The 22,258-nt window shown below is 40.0% G+C and overlaps 1 protein-coding gene and 1 long non-coding RNA gene across 2 annotated transcripts in view; one reads left to right on the plus strand and one right to left on the minus strand.

The window, feature by feature from the left end:
- The window catches only part of APBB2 (amyloid beta precursor protein binding family B member 2), a 360,396-nt gene that overhangs the window by 91,635 nt on the left and 246,503 nt on the right, over positions 1–22,258 (plus strand).
- Positions 3,966–11,679, minus strand: LOC110590852. Its single transcript, XR_002480980.1, has 3 exons — positions 11,436–11,679; positions 6,753–6,868; positions 3,966–4,044 (listed from the first exon to the last, which is right to left on the minus strand). It is a non-coding gene; the product is annotated as an uncharacterized LOC110590852 (long non-coding RNA).

Genomic DNA, 22,258 nt, shown 5'->3' on the forward strand with positions numbered 1-22,258 from the left:
CACACCCAAACCCCACAGAAATAGTTAGAAATGTCCTCAGCCTTCCGTTAATGAACTGCTTCTCTGCCCTCCCAGAAAAGTGATCACAAAATGCCAGAGGAGACTCGGGGGTGTGTGTGTGTGTGTGTGTGTGTGTGTGTGTGTGTGTGTGTGTGTGTGTGTGTGTGTGTGTGTGTGTACACACACACACACACACACACACACACACACACACACACACACACACACACACACACACACACACACACACACACACACACACACACACACACACACACACACACCCCCGAGTCTCCTCTGGCATTTTGTGATCACTTTTCTGGGAGGGCAGAGAAGCAGTTCATTAACGGAAGGCTGAGGACATTTCTAACTATTTCTGTGGGGTTTGGGTGTGCAGCATATGCCATGGGATATACAGGGAAGGGTTTGGATAACTCTATACATCCCATCTTTCATTCCTGATAAAAAAAACTCAAAGCACATGTGTTACTGATGGTAGAATTAAACATTTTATTTATTTATTTTTTTTAAAGTCTCTTTTATAGCTGGACACAGAAGGGAAAATACCGAGGTAGAAATTTAAAACCTTGGTGAGCTATATTCAATTTTGGTTATTCTGGTTAAAAACAAACAAAGCAAGCATTGAATTTTAGCCTCTTTGATCCAGATGGTTTTAGTTTTCCACCGCTGGACATATTAAAACTTTGAAGACACAGAAGTACCATTCAGTAAACTGCTTCTTTCAGCAACTTCTGTGATGTCCGGGTGCTCTAGAAGCCTGGGTATCCTTTCAGGCAGAAGCAGTTAACTCTGAATTAGTCACTCTCTGTGCGAGGTCAGGAGCTTTTTATTCCATACCAGGGGGCAGAGAGGAATTTTTTTTTTTAATGATTTGATCTTTTGTAAATATGTGACTTTTCACTTGATTTAGGTTCTGAGAGTCAAAGATTCTAATAAAATAAAATGGTCAACATGGCCAACAAATCTATAGGAAGAAAAATATGCACAAGCCAGTTTTAGGTGTTAATTTCTTGAGTGTGGTTCCTGTAAGAGGAACTCAAGCTATATGGATGGTAAAATGAATTTTCCTCTCCCCGTTTTTCTGGAGTCTGGATGAAAACTGAGCCCTGTGGCACATTGCTGAATGTTCTTGGCCCCAAGTTGGAGGCCTAGCTGAGGACTCGTGGGGAAAACAAAACTCTATTTTCTGTTTATGGTTATCAGCCATGTTGTAAAATATAAATGTAATTTATTTTGCTTTAAGGTCAAGGAATAAAAGCCCTCTTGAACTTCCCCATTAGTTTTCAAGAACCAGAACAGCGTATGTTTTTGTTTCATGGCTTTTGCCCACAGGTAAGCTATGCCGCAGAGAATCACTCATGTGGTCATGGGCCACTGGATTTGGGGAGCCCCCACTGTGTGGGGCATTGTGTTCACATTTAGGACTGGTAAGCATGAGTGAGGCAGTGCCCTAGTCCTGAGTTGGTTTATATAATTCTGCTGGAAGATTGGATGCATGAGCAGACACGTGGCCTGCAGAGAAAGAAAGACTGCCTCAGGATGAGGAGAGTGCCGTGGAAAATTACAAGGCAGGAGAGGTCCTGTCTTTCCAGCTGGAGAGAGAGCAAAAACACAGCTGCCACTGAGCCAGGCCTTGAAGGCTCCCGGGTCCGTGGTGGATTTGAAGGAGTTCTGACTTCAGTTATAAGCTTCAGTTTTCCTCATCTGTAAAATGGTGCTATCTTTCCCACCCATATCACAGTACTTTTAGGAGGCTAAATTATAAAATGCACCACCCACAGTAAAATACTCTTAATGCTATTACTTACGTTGTGCTTAATATTATCGGGTGGTGTCTGTTAAATATTTACATGTCTGAGATGCTCTTCTGTAGTTTTCCAGGAGGGTGATCTCACAAAGAGTTACCGTTACTCTTGGTGACTTATTAGGCTAGCTCTACTCAGGAAGGTCTTTCTGTGTGGGAGTCTAGCAAATCTCATAAATGTAATGGAGAGAGTCCGCTCTCATAGTGGGGAGAGGTCCCTGGACAGAGAAAGGCCAAGTTCGCATCTTTAGGGAAGAACCATATGTGGGATGGTTGAGTGTGTTAATGTGCAGATGCCTGAAGTCCTGGGTTTGAGATGGCCATACAGAAATTTGGGAATTAGGACTCTGTGATTGTTTTTTTTAAAGAAAATAAGTATCAACGCTTAAAAAAATTTTTTTTTTTAAATTTCCTAGAGTCTTTCTGAGACTTGAAGAACTTTGAATTGACTTAGAGAAGTAGGAGATGCGGTAAATCCCTTCCTGGGAATGAATAAAATGTCGTGAGTTAAGCTGGAGAACTTGGAGCCTGAAACATGTTAGGATTGTATGAGGGGAGGGATATGAATGCATGAGATTAGGTTTAAAAAGCATACACCACACGTTTAGTCAGAGATCTAGTTCCACATCACTCCCTAGATAGACCCCATGCATGTGTTCCCTTTGCTAAATAGGACTGGACCACCCTTTGGCAGTTTATGAGCCAATCCAGAAAACCAACCTCATGGTCATTCTCTTTTTTTCCTTTTTTAAAATAGACTTTATTTTTTAGACTATTTTTAGATTTACAGAAAAATGGAGAAGATAGTACCCAGTTCTGTACCCCCTCACCCCATTTGCCCATTATTAACATCTTATATTAATATGGTACATTTGTTACAATGAATCAACCAATAGTGATGAAACCAAAGTCCATAATGTGTTCAGATTTTCGTAGTTTATACCTGGATCAAAAACTGTCCTTTTTTACTCCCCGCCGTGTCCCATCACTGTTTTGGACAGTTAGTGACTTTCCATTAGTTTTGTCTGTTGAGTGAATAAACACATCACATGCTCTGCCTGCCTTTAAGTTGTTACAGTGTGGCAGGGAAGGATCCAACACACCGTGCAAATGACATGCACCTTGGTGTTGGAGAGTTTGGAAGCAGAGAGGGCTACGTTTGGATGAAGCCCAGCACTGCCTGTTACTACCCTTGTGACTTGGACAAGTCACCCAGCCTCTCAAAGCCTGTTTTCTCACCCGTGAGAAGGGGGTAGTAGCAGTTCCTGCCTCACTGGGGTAGGAATAGAATGAGTAAGTGAAAGAATGCACGTGAGAGTGTGTTGAGCAGGGCCTAACATAGGGAGCTGTCAGTCTTACTGGTTTTTGAGGTAGAGGTCAGTGGTTCATCAGTCTTATATAGTACCCTGTGCTCATTATGGACTGAGAGAAATTTAAACTTTTAAAAGTTTTCAAATATAGAAAAAAGTAGAATGAATACCACAGTGAACATCCATAGAATCTCCATCTAATTTTAATAATAATAATTTTTTTTAAAGATTTTATTTATTTGAGAGAGACAGTGACAGAGAGCACACATGTGGGGAGGAGAGGGAGAAGCAGGCTCCCCGCTGAGCAGGAAGCCAGATGCTGGGCTGGATCCCAGGACCCTGGGATCATGACCTGCGCCAAAGGCAGACGCTTAACGACTGAGCCACCCAGATGTCCCTAACTTTAACAGTTATTAACATTCTTCCCTATGTACTTCATCAGTATAAATTTTCATAGGTTATCTTTTGCTGAACCATTTAAAAATAAATTCTAGATATCATGACATTTTACCCCAAAATATTTGAGCATGCATCTCCAAGAAATAAGGAAACTGCCTTACTGAATATCAATAAATAAATGTTAAGTCCAAATAGATTCAGATTCCCCCCATCAAGATGATGACTTTGATGTTAGTTTTGAAATTTCAAGTGATCGCATTTTTAAATAACTCCGCATCTGCCTACTCGCCTTGAGTAGACCAGCACTAGACTCATAGAATTCAGTAGAGATACAGTGACACATTGATTTCGGGTGAGGCCAGTGTCGAAACTTCCCCCATGTGAAAAGACATCCCGAATGGTTCTGTGTAGACACGCAGAAGTGATTTTTGGTTCCGTTGTCTCGATAAGCTTTTTGGACACTCGGTTCCAATCCCTGTGGGTAATTTCACAGTGAGTTTCACAATATTTCTGGAAGGCAAGAAGTCCGTCAGGACCGCGGGTGGAATTGTGGTGTGAGTGCCTGAAGCTTGCGACGGGAAAGTCCCTGGAAGTTGGAAGAGATTTGGAAAGCAGAGGAAGCAGAACCTTGTGAGTGCTGGGGCACAGAGCCTCCTTCTTTGGTTTTGGCCCACCCCGATTCACAGACACCTATGGCTGGGCAAGTGTCTGAATTGTTCTAAGTCCTGGGGTGGGTGTGCAAAATTCCCCCTCCCCCCGGCTACACTTCTCCGACTCACAGAATATACCCTGGCCAGCACTGGCACTCTTACGCAAGAGAAGGAGATGGGTATTGAGGAAGGTTCTCCTCCAAAGGGGCACCCTCTCATTGCCTTTTCCCAATGACATCTCCTTGTTACACTGTGGAAGTGGGGCTCCTCTGGGAATCATTTCTTTCCACCTCACTGGCAGGTGCACGGTGAGTGCTACGTTAAATGATTCCATTTAGCCTTGTAGTGGAACCCAGCCCACCCTGCCTCTTCTAGGGGAACCTTATTTCCACCTCTGTTTGGACTTTGATGCGGTTGCATTGACCCACTTGGAAAAGATCCAGTATGTAGTGCCTGCTTGTTTTTCCTTCTGTCCTTAATTTGGGTTGCCTTTTGTTGTCTTCCAACTGAATGGATTCTTTCTCTTTTAAGGGAAAGGAACCTGAGAAAAACAATGCTTGTGGTGATTGTTAAGGATAATTGCTGTTTTATGTTAATCTAAGTGTTTAAATGAGGAGATAGGGAATTGCTAATTCATCAACCTGTTCTCTCCCCAGCCTAGTCCTTTTAAGTATATTTGTTGCTTAAATAAAGATGTAGCTGTGCAGAGTGGAAATGTCCAAATGTACAGTTTTTAAGTGCAATTGTATATATAGGATTTAAAATTTTATTGCCATCAGCAAGAATCATGATAAGATTCTTGGAAATTATAGAAAAGTGGAAAGGAGAAACCCAGAGATAACTAGCATTAACACTGTGAATTTATGTCTGGCTATTTTAATCTACGTGTTACATCTCTCTAAACGGGCAGACTTTCACTATACTCTCTAGAACTTTTTGCTACTCAAATGTGTGGTCCCTAGATTCAGCGTCCTCGACATCTCTTGGGAGCTTGCTGATGCAGAATCTTGGGCTCTACCCCAGAATCATAATTTGTATTGAGTGATATTACATATACATTAAAATTTGGAAGCTCTATAACACAGTATACTCAGGGCAGCAAGTGAAGTGGATATGGCTCAAAGAGCCAAGACCTGTGCTCTCTGTTCTTCTCCATTTCCCCTCTGTCATGTTTTCTTAAAATAATTCGCCTCATATGCACTAAAGCTAAACATGAGGTCTCTCTCTCTCTCTTTTTTTTTTTTTTAGTAAGCCATAGCAACCCTGTCAAGAAACCTGTCTCACACATAAACATTTCATTCAGTGAACATTCGTGAAGGGCTTCCTGTGTTCTGGGTCCACACGTAGCAGTCCCAGACCCTGCAGGTAAGGCTTGCATATCCTGCAGGAGAAGCATATGGAGGGCAAGGAGGATTGAGTGGTTGCTTCTGCAGGGGTGGAAGTCACCAAGAAAAATAGTCTCTGAGCTGAGGCTTGAAATATAAACCCGTGAACATGAGTTATGAGTATTGCTAGGCTCTAGAGAGAGCACAAAGTTGGATGAAATGGGTCCTTTCCTTTGAGGATCATCCGCTTGATTTAAGGCCAGGGGATGGTGTTTAAAGTTGTAACTAACAATATGAAGCCCCTTGGTGTTAGGGTAGAACCGGAAGGCCAGGTCTGAATGTCAGCATTACGACTGTGATCTTGGACAGATTGTCTCCCCTGAACATCCATTCTTCTGTAATGTTGGGATAAAGGAATATTTCACAGACTTACAGTGATTTTATAAATGAGATAGTATAGCAAAGCACTTACCTACAGTGGGTGTGGAATTGATACTGTATGAGAAAGATATTAAAAAAGTGCCAAGTGAGTACCATAGACAGAAATTTTGAGGAAGAACAGGAGAGGCCATTCGCCTGGAATCTGAGAGACCGTGGCCAACATGGTCTTGAGGATGCAAACGAGCAAGAGTGGGTATGAAGGATGGGCCATGGGAACCAAAGTGAAAGACGAAGCTGCAATTTTGAGACTGGATAGACTAAGAAAAGGGGTCATAGAAACGAGGGGTCACATTTGGTGGGGAGAGTTCTGTTTCAAACCCATTAAACTTGGGGCAGCTGCAGAGAGCTGTGCTTCTGGGATGCATGTTTGTTTGCCTCCCTGGCTTGTTGTTCAGACGGCCTGTCGTAGGCTTGACCAGGGCTGGGGATGACTTGAGCTGCTCAGCCTTCCCGCCTCAGGGTTTGCTCAGTAGGAAGCTTGCAGAGGGACTCTTTCTGGCTCAGTGGAAATGGCCACATGCACACAGGCTTTCTCACCGGGAAGGGAAACAAGGCAGAATTTTATTTATTTTATTTATTTATTTTTTTTAAAGATTTTATTTATTTGACAGAGAGAGAGACAGAGCAGGAACACAAGCAGGGGGAGCGGGAGAGGGAGAAGCAGGCTTCCCTCGGAGCGGGGAGCCCAATGCGGGGATCGATCCCAGGACCCTGGGATCATGACCTGAGCCGGAGGCAGACGCTTAACGACTGAGCCACCCAGGCTCCCCACAAGGCAGAATTTTAAAACCTTGAGACCTACCTCTCCTTCACAGTTAGTGGAGGAGAACAGAACAGTTGCTCATGTTTATCCTCTTCCTTGAGTTTCTTTTTCTTTTTCAATCTCCTTCGTCCCAACTAGTGGTCATTAATCAATTGCTACAGAAAAGAAATGAACTGGAAAAAGTTTCTTGAAATATAGGCTAAATGCTGTGACACCAGTGGACTATATACCTATCTGTGTCTGTTTCCTTTCAAGTCATTTATGATCTGTCTTTATACAGAGTAGATCTAGCAGCCCGCAAGTAATCATGGTTACTGGTTTTTATAGACCACAGCTTGCCTGCCATATAAAATGCTAACATTTTGCCAGATTTGCTTTATCTCTGTCTCTGTGTCTTGTCTGGCTGTCTCTCCACACATGCACACACTTTAAATAATTTTTACTGAACCATTTGAGTTATAGAGATCATAAACTTTTTGTTCCAAATACTTTAACACATATCTACCAAGTACAAGAATACTCTTCCACATAACCCATCACTAAGAAATATTATCTAATATATAGATAATATTTGAATACTTATTTAACTTTCCCCAGTTATTCCAATAATGTTTTTTATAACTATTCCTTTCCTCATCTAAGAATCCTCAACAATCATTCATTGAATTTTGTATCTTTAGTTTCCTTTAATAGAGCAGTCACCCCGTTTTTGATTTTTTTTTTTTTAATCATTCATGGCACTGATATCTTGGAGATTTCAAGACAGTTGTCTAGCGGAAAGTCCCACAATCTGGATTTGTTTGATTGTTACTTTATGATTAGGTACAGATTAAGCATTTTGACAAACATATGACACAGTGATTGTGAAGACACATGACATTCAATTGTCTCATAATTGATTATGCTAACTATCACTTGGGTAAAGTGGTCTGCCAGAATTCTCCATTATAAAGACACCCTTTCCCCTAGGCAAGTGATAAGTAATCTGTGGGGTGATACTGTGAGACTGTGTGAGTATCCTGATCCACAAAACCCTTTCCCTAATGGTTTTAGCATCCATTAATGATCCTTGACTGAATCAATTATCGCCCGGGTGGTTGCAAAGTGGGATTTTCTATTTCTGCTATTCCTTTGGTATTTTATTAGCTGGCATTCTTCCTAAAGAAGAGCTTCCTGCTATCCCCTATTTCATGAATGTCTCTGGATTTATGGTTCCTTTGTTTTATTCAGTATGTTCTAATTCATCCATATCATTCTTTTTTTTTGCTGTTGTTCAAACTGTCTCACATTTGGCCAGTGGGAGCCCCTTTGAGGTGGCTCCCGTGTCCTTTTGTCATGTCTGCGTTAATATTTGAGCATTTCCTTAGTTTCTGGCAAAGTAAGATATTCTAGGCAAATTTATGCTGTCCTTGCCCCAGGCCTGGACCCAACTGTTTCTGGAATGAACTAAGGTATTTAGAAGCCAAGATCTGGGTGCTCAGGCTTTTCTTTAAAAATACGTATGATCTGGAGAAAGTTAAACGTCAACCGTCATTTGTTTAAGCTCTCCCATCCTCCAGTTTCTGCTAAACTATTCCCTTGGAGCCACTGGTTGTTTAGAAGTTGGAAGGAAAGAACCAGTTGAGAGGAAGAGGCCATCAAAAGTGAAGGTCCTCTGGCTTTGGACCGGAGGTAGCACAGTGAGGCAAAAAGGGAAGTGAAATGGTGCCAAAGACCGATTTAAATTATGTTGGAATTCTGCCCAGGGAGTGGCTAGAGAGCCCCAGGAAATAATTCCTGCTTGTTTTCTAGGTAGACTCTGAAAATCGGTTGCCCCTTTTTTATATCCAGTAATGCTAAGAGAGCGTATTCCCCTGAGCTATACATGTGCTAATTCTTAGAGCAATTTAAGAAATATAGTTTCCATCCTGAGAGTTCCTAAGTGCTCTGTATTTTCAGGGTCAGCATGTGGTATGCCGAGATGGATGTATATTTCAGCATGGCCTTTAAAAATTAAAATTCATACTTTTTATTTTGAATATTCACAATTGAATATAATATCTGACTTGATGTACTGATTATAATATCTGGTTGCAAATTATTAGAGATGCATATGTGCAGCATTTTAGGCAGCAACTTGTGAGACTCAGAAGCCAAGAATTTCTGTTATTTTCCAAAGTAATCAGCATGCATTTGATACGATGATAGAGCCTCTGAGAGGTATCTTGAATCGCCTGATTTTTTGGAACTCAGTATGTCCTCTGTGATCTTTTTCTATACATAATAATGAATTTAAATGTTCATTTTGCCTTTTCTATTCTTTAAAACAAAACACGAAGCCAGTAGCTTTCGTTTCCATTTGATAGGGAACCTATGAAAATGCTTAAAAATATCAAAGCAAATTTGAAACATAAGGGTTTTGTTTTTGTTTGGTTTTCATCAAAGTCAGCATTTGTGGAAGTGGAAGAAAACAAAACAAAAATATAAAGACTACTACATGCATACTTTGTCCAGCAGGAATATGGTTTTTATTCCAATGTGTATGCTGAATGTTACAGATGCTTTATAGTTTCATGAAACAGAAGCGCACACCCACACCCACAACCACCGACTTTGAATTCTCAGTACGTTCTTGAGAATGCAGTCATCATATTAAAGCAACTGTTCTCGTGGGTTCCTGGCTGTGCATTACACCAGGAAGGTTAAACTGAAAATGGAAAGGAACATGTTCTTTAAATGTGCTGCTAGCCGAGCATAGGTGAGTGAACTCAGGTGTGTTGTGGCCACATTGTCCCAAATTGTCCTTTGACTCCTGAGTACCCTCACCATTTAGTTCCTTTGTGATATCCACGTATGGGATCAAACTAAGTGCCCTCACGACTAAGGAGTCACCATTTTTGGCAAATGGACAATTTTCAAAGTCAAGTTTCGTTGTTATTGGGAAGATCTTAATATAACTGAGTTCTTTTGGAACTCATAAAGATCAGCCTCTGTCTCTTGGTACTTTCTATTTAGAACTCACCAAGTGGAGCGGTTATTCCTACGCCCAAGTCCACTGCCCCTTGTATTTCTTTAATCTTGATCTTGTTTGAAAGGCGCTTTATCCAGAAACAATTTCTTCATTCAGAATGAAATTTCTTTCAGATATTAAGACGGCTTATATACAATTATATAACTTAAAAAAATCTTCTTTCATCTGGATTTTACTAAATACATGACAGTTTTAGCCAGTAAAAGCAAATTATATTTTGGCCTCTGTAATGGATTTATATATTTTGAATGTCCCTGTTGGGACTGTGTTTGCCTTGAGTTGTGAGATAGAAAATACTTTGAAGGGTTCAGTTATGAGACTGGGTCTGTTAATGCTTATGAAGGAAGCTTCTGGTGTCCTTGTTCTTGGTCTAGCCTTCATTGGCTGGATTTACATGTGAACTTAAAGTGGGGATAAAAAGAGGTTTTTTCCCATCAAATGCCTTAGTTCTATTTTTATATAGCATATTGTTATTTGTGTGTGTGTTTTTTTTAAAGATTTTGTTTATTTATTTGAGAGAGAGTCAGCATGAGCAGGGGGAGAGGCAGAAAGAGAGGGAGAGGGACAAGCACACTCCCCGCTGAGCAGGGAGCCTGATGCTGGGCTGGATCCCAGGACCCCGAGATCATGACCTGAGCCAAAGTCAGATGCTTAACGACTGAGCCACCCAGATGCTCCTTAGCATATTGTTATTTGTAATTGTAAAAGTAGATGTGGTTATTGTGAGAAATTTGGGTACCACAAGAAAATGCAAAGAAACTAAAAATTATTTTACTCTAATTTCATTATCTCTAATTAGCAGCTATACAAATGTTGGCTTCCCCCCCCCCTTTTTTCTAGCTACAGATACTTTTAAACAAAATTGGGACTATACTGAACATCCTGTTTTATAGTCTGCATTGCCAGTGAACACTGCTTAGAAACGTTTTCCCATTTTATGAAATGATTTACGGATTTAGAAAAAACTGTTTACCCATTGTTGGGCATTTATATTTTTAAAATTGCTTGAAGTCATATTACTTATCATAGGAAAACTTCTTTGTACATACACATCCATACTTTTTATGTATATCTTGGACTTTTTAAAGGATAAATTCAGAGTCTTTTTTCAATTTACTGGTTTCAAGGGGTGAAAAGTAATTCAGTCCAGTTTGTCATTTCCAGTAATTACAGTTAAGCCCTCTTGCCTGCCAGGATCTGTCTTTATAACGCCATCATCTTGATCTGTGCAGAATGGTGTGGTAGCCTTATTTATCTAACACCATTAGGAAACTTCTCATAAATAAAATTTTCACGTAACTCAAACTGTCCCTTAAGTGTCTACACTTGATAATTATAAACATTGTCAATGAGAATCTTTCTAAAATTGTATTACATATGTTGCTATCCTCTTTAACATAATGAAAAGCTATAAAAATCACAATTTACCCCCTTCTGGTTCAAATCACAAGCATCTTTATGAACACTAGTTACTGTATAGTCAGTTCTGCTAAAATCCGAGACAGGTGTTTCTGAGACCCACCGTGCTATGCAAAATCATGCAGTAAAACCCACAGCACTTATGGGAAAAATAGGGTCAGGGCATAACACTCAAAAAGCTTTATCAGTGACACATTAAAAAAATAAGGTAGGAACTGAATAAAAATTGTAGCACAATTTTACAGATATCAGGTGGTTAAGAAATAAATAGTACAATCAATATGACACTTTACCTTGACAAAATCCTGATGTTTTCTTGCAGACTGAGGCCTTCCAAAGGTTGCGGGTTGTGAGTTATTTGAAGTGGTGGAAGGAGGGCTCCCTGAAATCAGAAGGGAAGTCGGGGCACCCTGTGTGGATGGGTGTAGCTCATAGCACTGGTGGACACTGGGGTTGCCCGTAGATGTTGGAGGCATGGGCTTTGCGCATCCTGCGTATCTTTACGCAGCTGCGTTCTGCCTAGGTGCAGTCTTCTGCTATTACCTAGGGTTTCCTGCAATGAAATCACGCATCAACAAATGTGAGATTGCATAGCAGTCTTGGAACAAACACAAACGTTATAGCAGAACTGATTGTACCGAGTGGTAAGACAGTGACGTCAAGGGGATGTTCTTCTTTTCTCTATCCCTAATAGAGTGAATACGTGTAGAATGCTTCCGAGAAGAATCTGGCATACGAGTGAGCATCGTGTTAAGTGTTGGCGGTCACAGTGACAATAATAATAATGAGTGATGCCTATCAATGTTTGTGGGATTCTGTTTTTCAGTTATAACCGCCTCCTGTAACACTGCTTCCTGCCTCCTTCTCATTGACCTATTTCTCAATCTCCTGTGGCTTTTAAATGAGTTTATTGTGCTTAGAATTACATCTAGTGTAAGGCCCAGCATGGAAAAGCCTGGGGGGGAGGGTGGCGGCGTGCTGACTTTAGTTATGGTTTACCTGTGTCATCCGTTTTACCTACTCAAAATTTGTCATCTCATGAGGTATTACCTATGTATTCATTTGTGAGATTGTTGGGGAAGAAACTTCGGTTCCAAATGAGGATATTATCGTATAGAATTTTCCGGTTTTCTCTTTGATTAGAAAAAACAACTCCTCATTCCCACCTGCAAAAGTGAAGTGTGCTTAAATGAAACCACCTGAAGGGTGCTTAGAAGTTGTTGGTGATTTTCTTTAGGTTGTTACTGGGCATTTCTACTTACAACCATTTCTGTGCTTGTGAGGTGAGCTTGTCTTTGGAAGGTGGAGCAGGCAAATGTGACTTCGGAAGACCTTCCCTCCCAAGTCACAGTATAATTAGAAGCCCGGATCCTCCCCCGGTTATTTTTTATGACTCCCCGAGAAGGACAGTTTTACCGTGAATGGTTGCCAAGAAGCCTTTGCTGGATCCTCCTTTAGTGGTTTTAATAAGACAACGGATCAAAATAGCATCTTGATTTAGCAGGCCTTGTTAGTATTGTTCTGAAAGAAAAGTAACTAACATGGCTCATCATTTAGATATTCCAATGAAATGTGTATTCTAATTATGCAGAGACCCTGAATAGCAAGGGGGTGTCTTGATTTTTAATCTCTGAGCTGACTTTGAATTTTAACTTTTTGTCTCTGCACAGTTTTTAGATATTTGGGCTGCTTGACCTCATTGAGTGATTGCTATTAACTAACAAGACTTTGTGGGAAAAGGGAAATTTGCCTTCTGAGCTCTGTACCAAAGACCTGGGAAAAAAGTAAGTAATTTTCTAACTTGCTTTTTTAAAAAAAATTCTTGTTATACTTCTCTCAGAAAGTTAACAGTGTGGGTCTCTGGCTTTTCTACTTTTATTCTTTCCTGGCTTTGTAAGTTTTATATGCTCTTACGGATTTGAAAAATAGAAAGGAACTCCAGAGACCTTTTTAAAAAATAAATAAATAAGTAAAAGACTGTCTGCATTGTGCCAAGTCTTTTGGGTTTCATAAACTGAGTCCTCAAGGTTGTGATAAACCTTTTATCAGGTGTGCAGTAGACAAATTAAATTATAAGGGTAAAGCATTTACTATGGTGTGCCAGAAAAGTGAGTCCAGTTTTCTGAGCTTCAAGTGTTTTAGACTTTTAGATAGGCTCTTTGGTTCTGAATTTTTAGAATAAGAATGAAATCCCATTTGGCTCTTCTCTTGTCTGGAAAGGAAAACAAAATGTGTAATCATTTGTTCAATATGTCCCTCATGTAGCTTGGTCTTAGAAGAATGGATGTGTCTGTCAGTTTTATTGTTTTATAGCTTTTTGTTGGTACTCTGAGATATTCTAATTAAGACATTGTGTGAATGGTTTTGCTATCTTTTAGAAAAAATTGCTTGGGTCCATAAAGTTCAGTTTTATTCCCTGATGTTTTTGAAAGGGTAAAAATGGGCCTTGAAGATAATAAAGTCAATCTGCTTTATTGCTGAATTTACGTGGAAGTATGAATGGCCCATAAGAATGTAAGCAAAACAAAACATACACATGTACATTCACACACACACACACACACACACACACAAATCGTTTTCTCTGGCATGTTCCAGAAACAATATCATTGACAATAGGAACCATTTGTCCATAAAATTCCTAGGGAGTTTCCTAAACTTTGTATGCCTTTTGTCTTACGGTTCCTCTACATTTCTGACCATACAAATAAGCTAGTTAAAATGTGTCTAAAACAAAACAAGGCAGAAGACAACTCTGCTCTAGAAGTTCCATAGAAGTATTAAATAGTAAGATCAGATTTCATTGTTATATTGTACACACTATAAATTTGCTTATAATTAAATTGTGTATTGTTATATAATACTTATATTAGGTAAGGGTCATGAATTATGAAGTTTTTTTAGGTTATATAAAATATTTGTACTGAAAGATTTATTACAAAGAGTATACACACACTACAAATATAATTTCTGAGGGCCGTCAATATAAATTCATTGAAAGCAAGGACTTTGTAAATTTTCTCCAAAATTTTTTTAATGTTACAGTGAAATATTTGCAGTAGTGAAATGCTATTATCAGTGGCATTTTAAAAAATGATAGCAATTTATTTAGTTGAATTTTATATTCACATATTAACCTTAACATAAAGGAAATCCTATGTGGTATAGTTATTATTCCTTCTTGGAACAGTATTTGAAAGAGGATTATGTGGGAAGTCATCAGTCTATCCACAGAAGTGGAATGAAAAGGGCAAAAGATTAATTCTGTGGGCTTCAGGATCTAGATATTTGATGTTTAGATTGGAAATATAACTTAGCCCTCCAGAAGGTAAGCTACTGAAACTGTCTTTCAAATAATTTAGCATCTCTTTAAAATTTAATATAATCTCTGGTGAGGTATTTTCCTTCCCTTGTACCAAAATACTCCCTTTGTGCCATTGTTGTAAAAGTTGTATTTCCATTTTGTAGAGGCAAGACATCTGTAGGAACTCTGGTCACAATAATAAGCTAAAGACAACCCCTGTGTTACCAGAGGGACCAGGGCAAAAAGATCCCTGCTTCCTAAAACTGATGGTATAAGTGAATATTTATATGCACAGAAGGTTGTGCATAATTTACCTTTAGGTTAAAAGAAAGAAAGAAAGAAAGAAGGTTATAATGCCTAAGTACACTCTATAAATCCGGTCCTGCAGGAACTGGTTAGGTGGAAGGCAACATTAAGGAAGAGGCAGGGCAGGGGAGAAGGAAAGACGTCCTTTCTGACAGTGACAAAAGTCATAGGGGAATGTTTCTGACCGTACTTTGAAAACTGGAATGGGTACTTAAATGTATCAGTGATTTCTTTAGGGGCGAGGCAAGCACAATTTTAGGAAAAAGCCAGCACCCGAAAGAACCTCCACACTTCTTTTCAGCATCTTTGCATCCTCTAATTTTATTTTTTCTTACTTGCATTTGCATTTTATTTAATTATTTAAGGTAGATTTCTGGACACTTGAGTCTGTAATGCTTATAAAGTATAGATGCCCTTTTGAAAAATTAGCCATGGATTATTTTAAAAGAAGTAAAAAATAGCTTCTCTTTTACTGTTCTACTGAACATGTGCATACGTTTCTTTTTATGTCAGTACTGAAAGAGGATTCTATTCTTCAAACTGTTCGGTATCCTGTCTTTTTCCACTTAACAATAAATAATGAATCCCCATGCTAACGAATATTTATCTACAAAATCATTTTTAGTGAAAGTAAAACAATCGGATCTTAGCTTTTTGTTTAATTTGAGGACATCGTGGCTTTCCGTTACAAAGGAGAATACAAATGTGAAATACAGAGTGTGAATTTTCCATCTGCAAACAGAGAATAGACTAGGATTCACCTTCTATAATCTGTACGGTGTTTACTGTAACCAGACATGTTCTGAATAGGAGGCTCGTGGGACTAGATGGGTATTCAAAACTCTAAGTGTCACTCTCTGACAGGTACGGTGTATAAAGCACTGTGTCTTCTTTGGTCCCTTTGTTATACTACCAAGAGTGCAGGTGACACGTTCCTCCTGCTTTGTTGTCTTCATCAATATTTCTGTGCCGAAGGAAGGATTCCACCTACATGTTTCTCCCTCCTGAGAAACTTAAATTTCTCGAATGAGGTGATGGGTACAAAGGGAGGAGCATTTCAAAGACTTTGGACTAGAATTTATTGGAGTAAATTGCAATCTAAATTAATTGGAGATGCAGAATGTTTTCTAGCCCTTTGCATACTTTCTCAATTTTAAGTTCATTTATTAAATCAACATTTGGTGTGTAACTACTATGCACCAGCCACTGTGCTAGGAGCTCCTTATTCAGAGATGACTGATATGCCCTTGCTTTCAAGGAACGTAATTTGAGTTTCAAATTCAGGTTCAAATAACATTTATTCAGGCTGTACATGTGACAAGCCGTGGGAGGGATGCTCTTAGATGAGGTCTTTGATTACGAAAATTCAGTAATGATACTTACTGACCCATTCCCTCCAAAATAAGTTATAAATAGAATTCTCTAATCTTTGGGTTTTTTTCTTCCATTATATTTTCTTAAACTTCTAATACCTGCGACTACTTGTTAAGTTAAATTAATAAATGGAAAAAAAAGGGTTGAAGCATTTAGTTGATAAACTTCGAGCAATAATTGTAAAAACATACATATTTTTTATACTTGAAAACCTGTATACATGTAATGTAGTCATAATTTCTCCTCCTAGAGTAATTCTTAGTTCACATGATACAATTGAATGTACTGAGATTTCATGCATTCTGCCCATAGGGTGGCTTTAGTGCCTGGGCAAGTGTGAAAGACATAGCATGGGGCCATTTGATTTTCCCAGTAATTCTTGGGGTAGGGATTATTGAAATTTAGGGAGGAAGGTAACTTGCCCACACTCACTCAGCTAGAAAATGTTTGAGTTAGGATTCTGACTCTGACCCATCTAACGTCAAAGCCCATGCAATATCCTCCTGACTCCTTCGAGGTGGTGGGGACTTGGGTTTGCTGAGGAAGGAGCAGTCATTTCAGCTGAGGAATCAGGAAATGTCTTTATTGCATGGAAGAGCTGTCCCTGAGATAAATCTTGTGGGTGTTAGAAGACAGGGAGGAGTTGGAGGTAGTAGTAGAAAAAGCATGTGCTGAGGTGTAGAGGAATGGAAGCTCATGGTATGTTCCGGGAGTAGTGAGAACTCTACTGCGGCTGGGGTGTGGGACATGGTGGAGAGCAGAGTTGGCTCTGAGATTTGAAAGGCATTGGTGCCAGAGTGAGGAGGGTCACATGTGTGCCATGCTAGAGGCTTGGGGTTTCTAAGCAATATATAGCCATAAAAATTTTAAGGTAGAAGAAAGTTCATAATTAGATGGGAGTTTTACAAAAATCACCTGGGTGGCAGTGTGGAATGTAGACTGAAAAAGAGAAAACGAGACTGGAGCCCCAGGGCCACCATGTGAGGTCGTGCAGATTGCTCACTGCACAAGGGAATGTGTGAATGGTGAGTGGTGGGGACTAATAACCATCTGCCACATTACTCACAAACTATGTGCTCTTGGGTCTGGGCCTGCCTAGAGAGGGTGCCTTTTAAAATTTGCATAATAAAATGCTCTACTTGCCTTTTAATTGCTTTTAAAATAATAGAAGAGATTACACAAAGAAATAACCATGTACCCAAAGGCCTAGGAGTCTGGAGGTGGACATGGTGGTCTGTTTACTAACTATATGACATTGCGCATGTTCCCCATTCTCAAACTCTATTTCCTCATCTTTAAAGGAGGGTTGATAGGAGTGCCTGGTGGCTCAGGCAGTTAAGCATCTGGCTCTTGATTTTGGTTCAAGTCATGATCTCTGGGTTGTGAGATCGAGCCCCATGTCAGGCTCCATGCTGGGCATGGAGCCTGCTTGGGATTCTCTCTCTCCCTCTTGCCTCTGCCCTCTCTATAAATACATACATACATATATAGGATTTGATAATAGGGTCTGGCAGGGCATTGGACAGGTTAAGGGGCATTTGTAAGAGAAAGAACTAGACACGGGGGACAGAGAACTAGTAGGTCTGGGACTGGAAGCCACTCAAGTCAACTTGCGAGTATGCTAGGAACTGTAGTAAGGGTTTTAAGATTTTATTTTCCTTAATCCTGTATCAGTTCTGAGAGGTAGATATTATTGTCCCATTTTAAAGATTTTGTAAATGAGGCTCAGGAGGTTAAATAACTTGTCTAATTTCACACAGCTAGGGAGGGGTATCATTAAGACTCGAACCTGGGTCTTTGTGACTCTCATGTTTATGTTCTTAATGACTGTGCTATGTTTAGAAGTAATCTTTTCTATATGTTGAACTCCCGTAATACCCTACCTGAATCTCTTTGATAACATTTTCTGATTTTATTTTTTATTGTTTTTAACTTGAAGTGGGTCACAGTTATTTACACAATGTTTTGTTTAATTTACTAGATGGGAAGATTCTGAGCACTGGGATCCAGTGTCATTCATTTTTTTGTTTTTGTCTTTCATATCTCTTTGCTCAATAAAATATGCGTTGATAAGATGAAAAATCTCTTGGGGCGCCTGGATGACTCAGTCGGTTGGGTGTCTGACTCTTGATCTCAGCTCAGGTCTTGATCTCAGGGTTCTGAGTTTAAGCCCTGTGTTGGGCTCTGCACTGGGCGTGGAGCCTACTTTTAAAAAAACAAAAAGGATGAATCATCTCTTAAAATTTTTCTGTCTCCTAAAATTCAATAATTTTTTTATTATAAATGTAAAGCCTCAGTTGCAGTTATAGCTAAGTAGAACTTAAAAAGGAGTCATTGGATTTTGATTTGATATCTAGATTGATTGCAAAAATAATTTGTGATTTGCTGTCAAAGGCTAAGTAAGGCCAAGACTAAAATTGCACTTCTTTCCAGTCCTATTTGGAAGCTGAAAGCTGTGCTTGCCGCTTCAGAACTGTGACAGCTCTAACACTCAGATGTCTTAAATGGTATTTATGAGTCCATAAAAAATGTTGCCCTGCCATTCATGCAGGTAAGGACCTCCTTTTGCAAAAACACATGAAACCCTGGAGCTGATGGTCACTCTAGTTTGGTCCCAGCTGGACTCAGACTAACAAAAAGAAGGGCTTTCCTAGTTCAGGGCCGATGATCAGAGGCCCTGGGCTCAGACTACCTACGTTCGCATCCTACTTTCTTGGTTTATGAACTCCGTGGCCCTTGGCAAGAAAGCATATAAATGAAGATGGCTAAGAAACTAGGCTGTTGTAATAGGGTCATGTGCCTGGTTCATTGGGAATCTAAAGGGAAAAAATCTGCATTCAGACGAGAGCCACTTTTGCTTAGATATTCTGTAAAGAAGGGCAAAATTATGAGCTTATGGGATGGAATTATAGGCCATGTTTGCCCCAGGATGACCCTTTGCTGTAAGGACTGCATCTACTTTTGTGAATTCTAAGGGGGGAGTTTAAGCTTTGCTTCATGCTCTGTATGCCCAAGGAGAGTAGGAAATGATGGCTTTTTTAAAAAAAGGAAAATAGGGACGCCTGGGTGGCTCAGTCGGTTGAGCAGCTGGCTTCAGCTCAGGTCGTGATCCCAGGGTCCTGGGATCGAGCCCCATGTCGGGCTGTCTGCTCAGCAGGGAGTCTGCTTCTCCCTCTGCCGCTCCCCCTGCTTGTGTGCTCTCTCTCTCTGTCAAATAAATAAATCTTTAAAAATAAATAAATAAATAAATAAAGGAAAATGTTATTTGAGATCAACATTGCCTCTGGGCTTTGAAAAACTCTGAAGTTTCTTTCATCTTCCAGGAGAGGAGCATACGTGAGCTGGGAGAAAGGAAACCAAACCCCAGGGAAATTTCCTAGCTTGTCTCTGCCCCTGTTACTGGAAAAGAGGAAGTCAAGGTCTGTAAATAGCTCCCCTGGCCTCGACGGGCTGTTTAAGTTCAGGTGCACTGGAAACGGAGCACTGGGTAGCTTCTTATCTTCTTACTCCCAGTGGCCCCTGCTTCGCCTGAGGGGAAGTGAAATAGCAGAATGGGTCTCAAAATATTGCTGCACAGCAAAAACAAGCGTGGGCCTTTCTGTCACAGAGTTTATTTTCTTTCATCAATGTGAAGCGGCACAAAGACTCGCAATGTTATTCTCCTTTGAGGTTTTATATTTGAGATCGCTGGGGAAGAGCAAGCCAGCTGGATAAAAATACTCTTCAGACCCAATCTTGTTCTTGCAGTGTTTGTCTGCTTAGCTTTGCACTTTAAAGTACAGGGCAAACTTGGCCTTGTCCATTCTTGCCGGGGAAAAACTTGGGTTATCAATAAATGCTGAATTTAAAAACCCTTTCCTGGGTTGCCTGCCCCCACTCTAGGACTCCTGCAAAAAAAAAAAAAAAGCTTTAGCCTGCTGTAAGCTGGTAAGCTCTTAATACTTGGATGCTTTGGTAGGGAAAATAAAATGGGATTGTATACCCTTCCCTTTTACTTCTGAACTAATTGTTGTTTTCCTGCATTTAAAAGCGTATGTTAAGCTCTTCCTTTGATGTTCAACAGCAGACAGACTCCAGTTGTATATTAGAGCTCTTGATGCGTATCTGTTGTTTGAATGAAGATCAGCTTTGGCAAATTAGATTTTGATGGTTACATTTTGATCTGGAGCCACAGAATGGAATGGGAATTTATTCTTTATTCAGTACACATTTCTCAAGGGTTCCGGCTGGGCCCTCGACATAAATTGTTTTTCAAATTTCACAAATACCACAAAAACCTTGCCAACTAGATGGTGCTATCTCTATTGAATAGAGAAGAAAAATAAGGTATATAGAATGCTTAGGACTATTTTATACATAAGAAAAATAAAGCTTAGGGAATGATTAGAAACCTTGCGCAGGGTTGCATTGCTATTAAGTGGCTAGGAGTTTGATCTGGGGATTTTGGCTGATCTCAAACCTGTTACTCCAGAGGCGCTGCTTTTTAAGAGATCATCAATGGAACAAAAATGTTGAGCTCATATTGGGAAAAAAGTAGTTAACCGTGAGCCCCACATCATTTGCTCAGTAAACGTTTATCGAGTGCCTGTTTTGTGCTCGATACTCTGCAGGGTGCTGGAAGTTCGCTGGAAGGCAAGACAGAATCCGTTTGTCACCAGCTTGATGGAGGAAATAGGGATGCAAGAGTGTTTGCTCCCCTCAAAAGCAGTGTCTTGGCTGGGAGAGGTTTTGTAAGGTTTTTTAAGATGTAGAAATTTTGACACTTAAAAAAATAGTTTAGTATTCTTTTACATCAGTACATATATTAAATTACCTACAAATAAACAGAGAGGTGGCTTCACGAGACTACTTTGCAATTGTACTCATGGCTTGAGCTGCTTAGGATATGCAGAAATGGAGGTTGGAGAAACTGTATTGAGTTTTAAACAAAGTATTGCAAACAAAAATGTGAACAATTACCTGGCAAGGACTATATCCAGCTTTGGATTCCCCATTTTAGGTAGGAGGTACTTAGCACAGTACCTGGTATGTAGTGAGTACCCAGTAACTCTGGTTGATTAGCTCAGTGATGGAAAATAAAATAAGGAGAAGAGGGGACAGGAGTCTCACAGGAAGGGGGATAAGTTAAGGTAATATCAAGGAGGAGTGTGAGGGTGGCAATAAAATAAACCAATAAATAGGTAAAGAGAGCACATAACATGTGCTGGACTTAACCCACATGTACAAACTGTTTGAAGAGTCAAGGTGGGAGGAGCTATGTTTAGGGAATCTGGAAACGCCATTGGGTTTGGATGCATCCTTCCCCTTTCCCACCATGATCTTGATTTCAGTTTTTAAGACTCTAGGTTTTTGGTTTTTTTTTTTTTTAAGATTTTATTTATTTATTTGAGAGAGAGAGAGAGAGCATGAGCAGGAGGAGAGGCAGAGGGAGAGGGAGAAGCAGGCTTCCCACTGAGCACGGAGCCTGATGCAGGACTCGATCCCAGGACCCTGGGATCATGACCTGAGCCAAAGGCAGACGCTTACCCGACTGAGCCACCCAGGCACCCAAGACTTTAGGTTTTTAAGTCTGGTATTTGGTTCTTTAATAAATTGGGTGACCATATGTGTCTGTTTGCTGGGACAGCCCTGACTGCCTATTTCCTGTTTACCATTTTCGATAATGCCCCCTTTCCCTGTCAAGTGTCCTGGTGTGGATGATGAGTTAAATGGCCACCCTACTAAGGGAATTTGGTGACCTTCTGTGTCTTTAAACAGAAGTCTTACAGCATTCAGACTCCTTTGATGAATTCACCTAATGTGGATATAGTATCAGTAAAATGACCTGTTAGACTAGTGTCTGATCTATTATAATAAGTAGAAAGGAGAACCAATGAGTGGTAACTGAAAAAAATCAGATATTGAGCAAAATAAGCTGATTTTGACAAAATGAACTTTAATTACAACTAATGGCTGGCATAGCCATAAGAGAAAGGGCATTTAAAGGTTATCATGATGATGGGTAGTGTTTAGGGAATCTGGCATCATTGGAGAAAATCATGTCATCATCACTAGTTTTGATTTAGTGTCTCACTGTTTCCACAGCACTGGTAATTTAATTCAGTTGCATTTTCATTTGTTCTCGGAGTAGAA

This window comes from Neomonachus schauinslandi, chromosome 2 (assembly GCF_002201575.2).
Source record: "Neomonachus schauinslandi chromosome 2, ASM220157v2, whole genome shotgun sequence".
In the NCBI taxonomy this organism is placed as follows: Eukaryota; Metazoa; Chordata; class Mammalia; order Carnivora; family Phocidae; genus Neomonachus; species Neomonachus schauinslandi.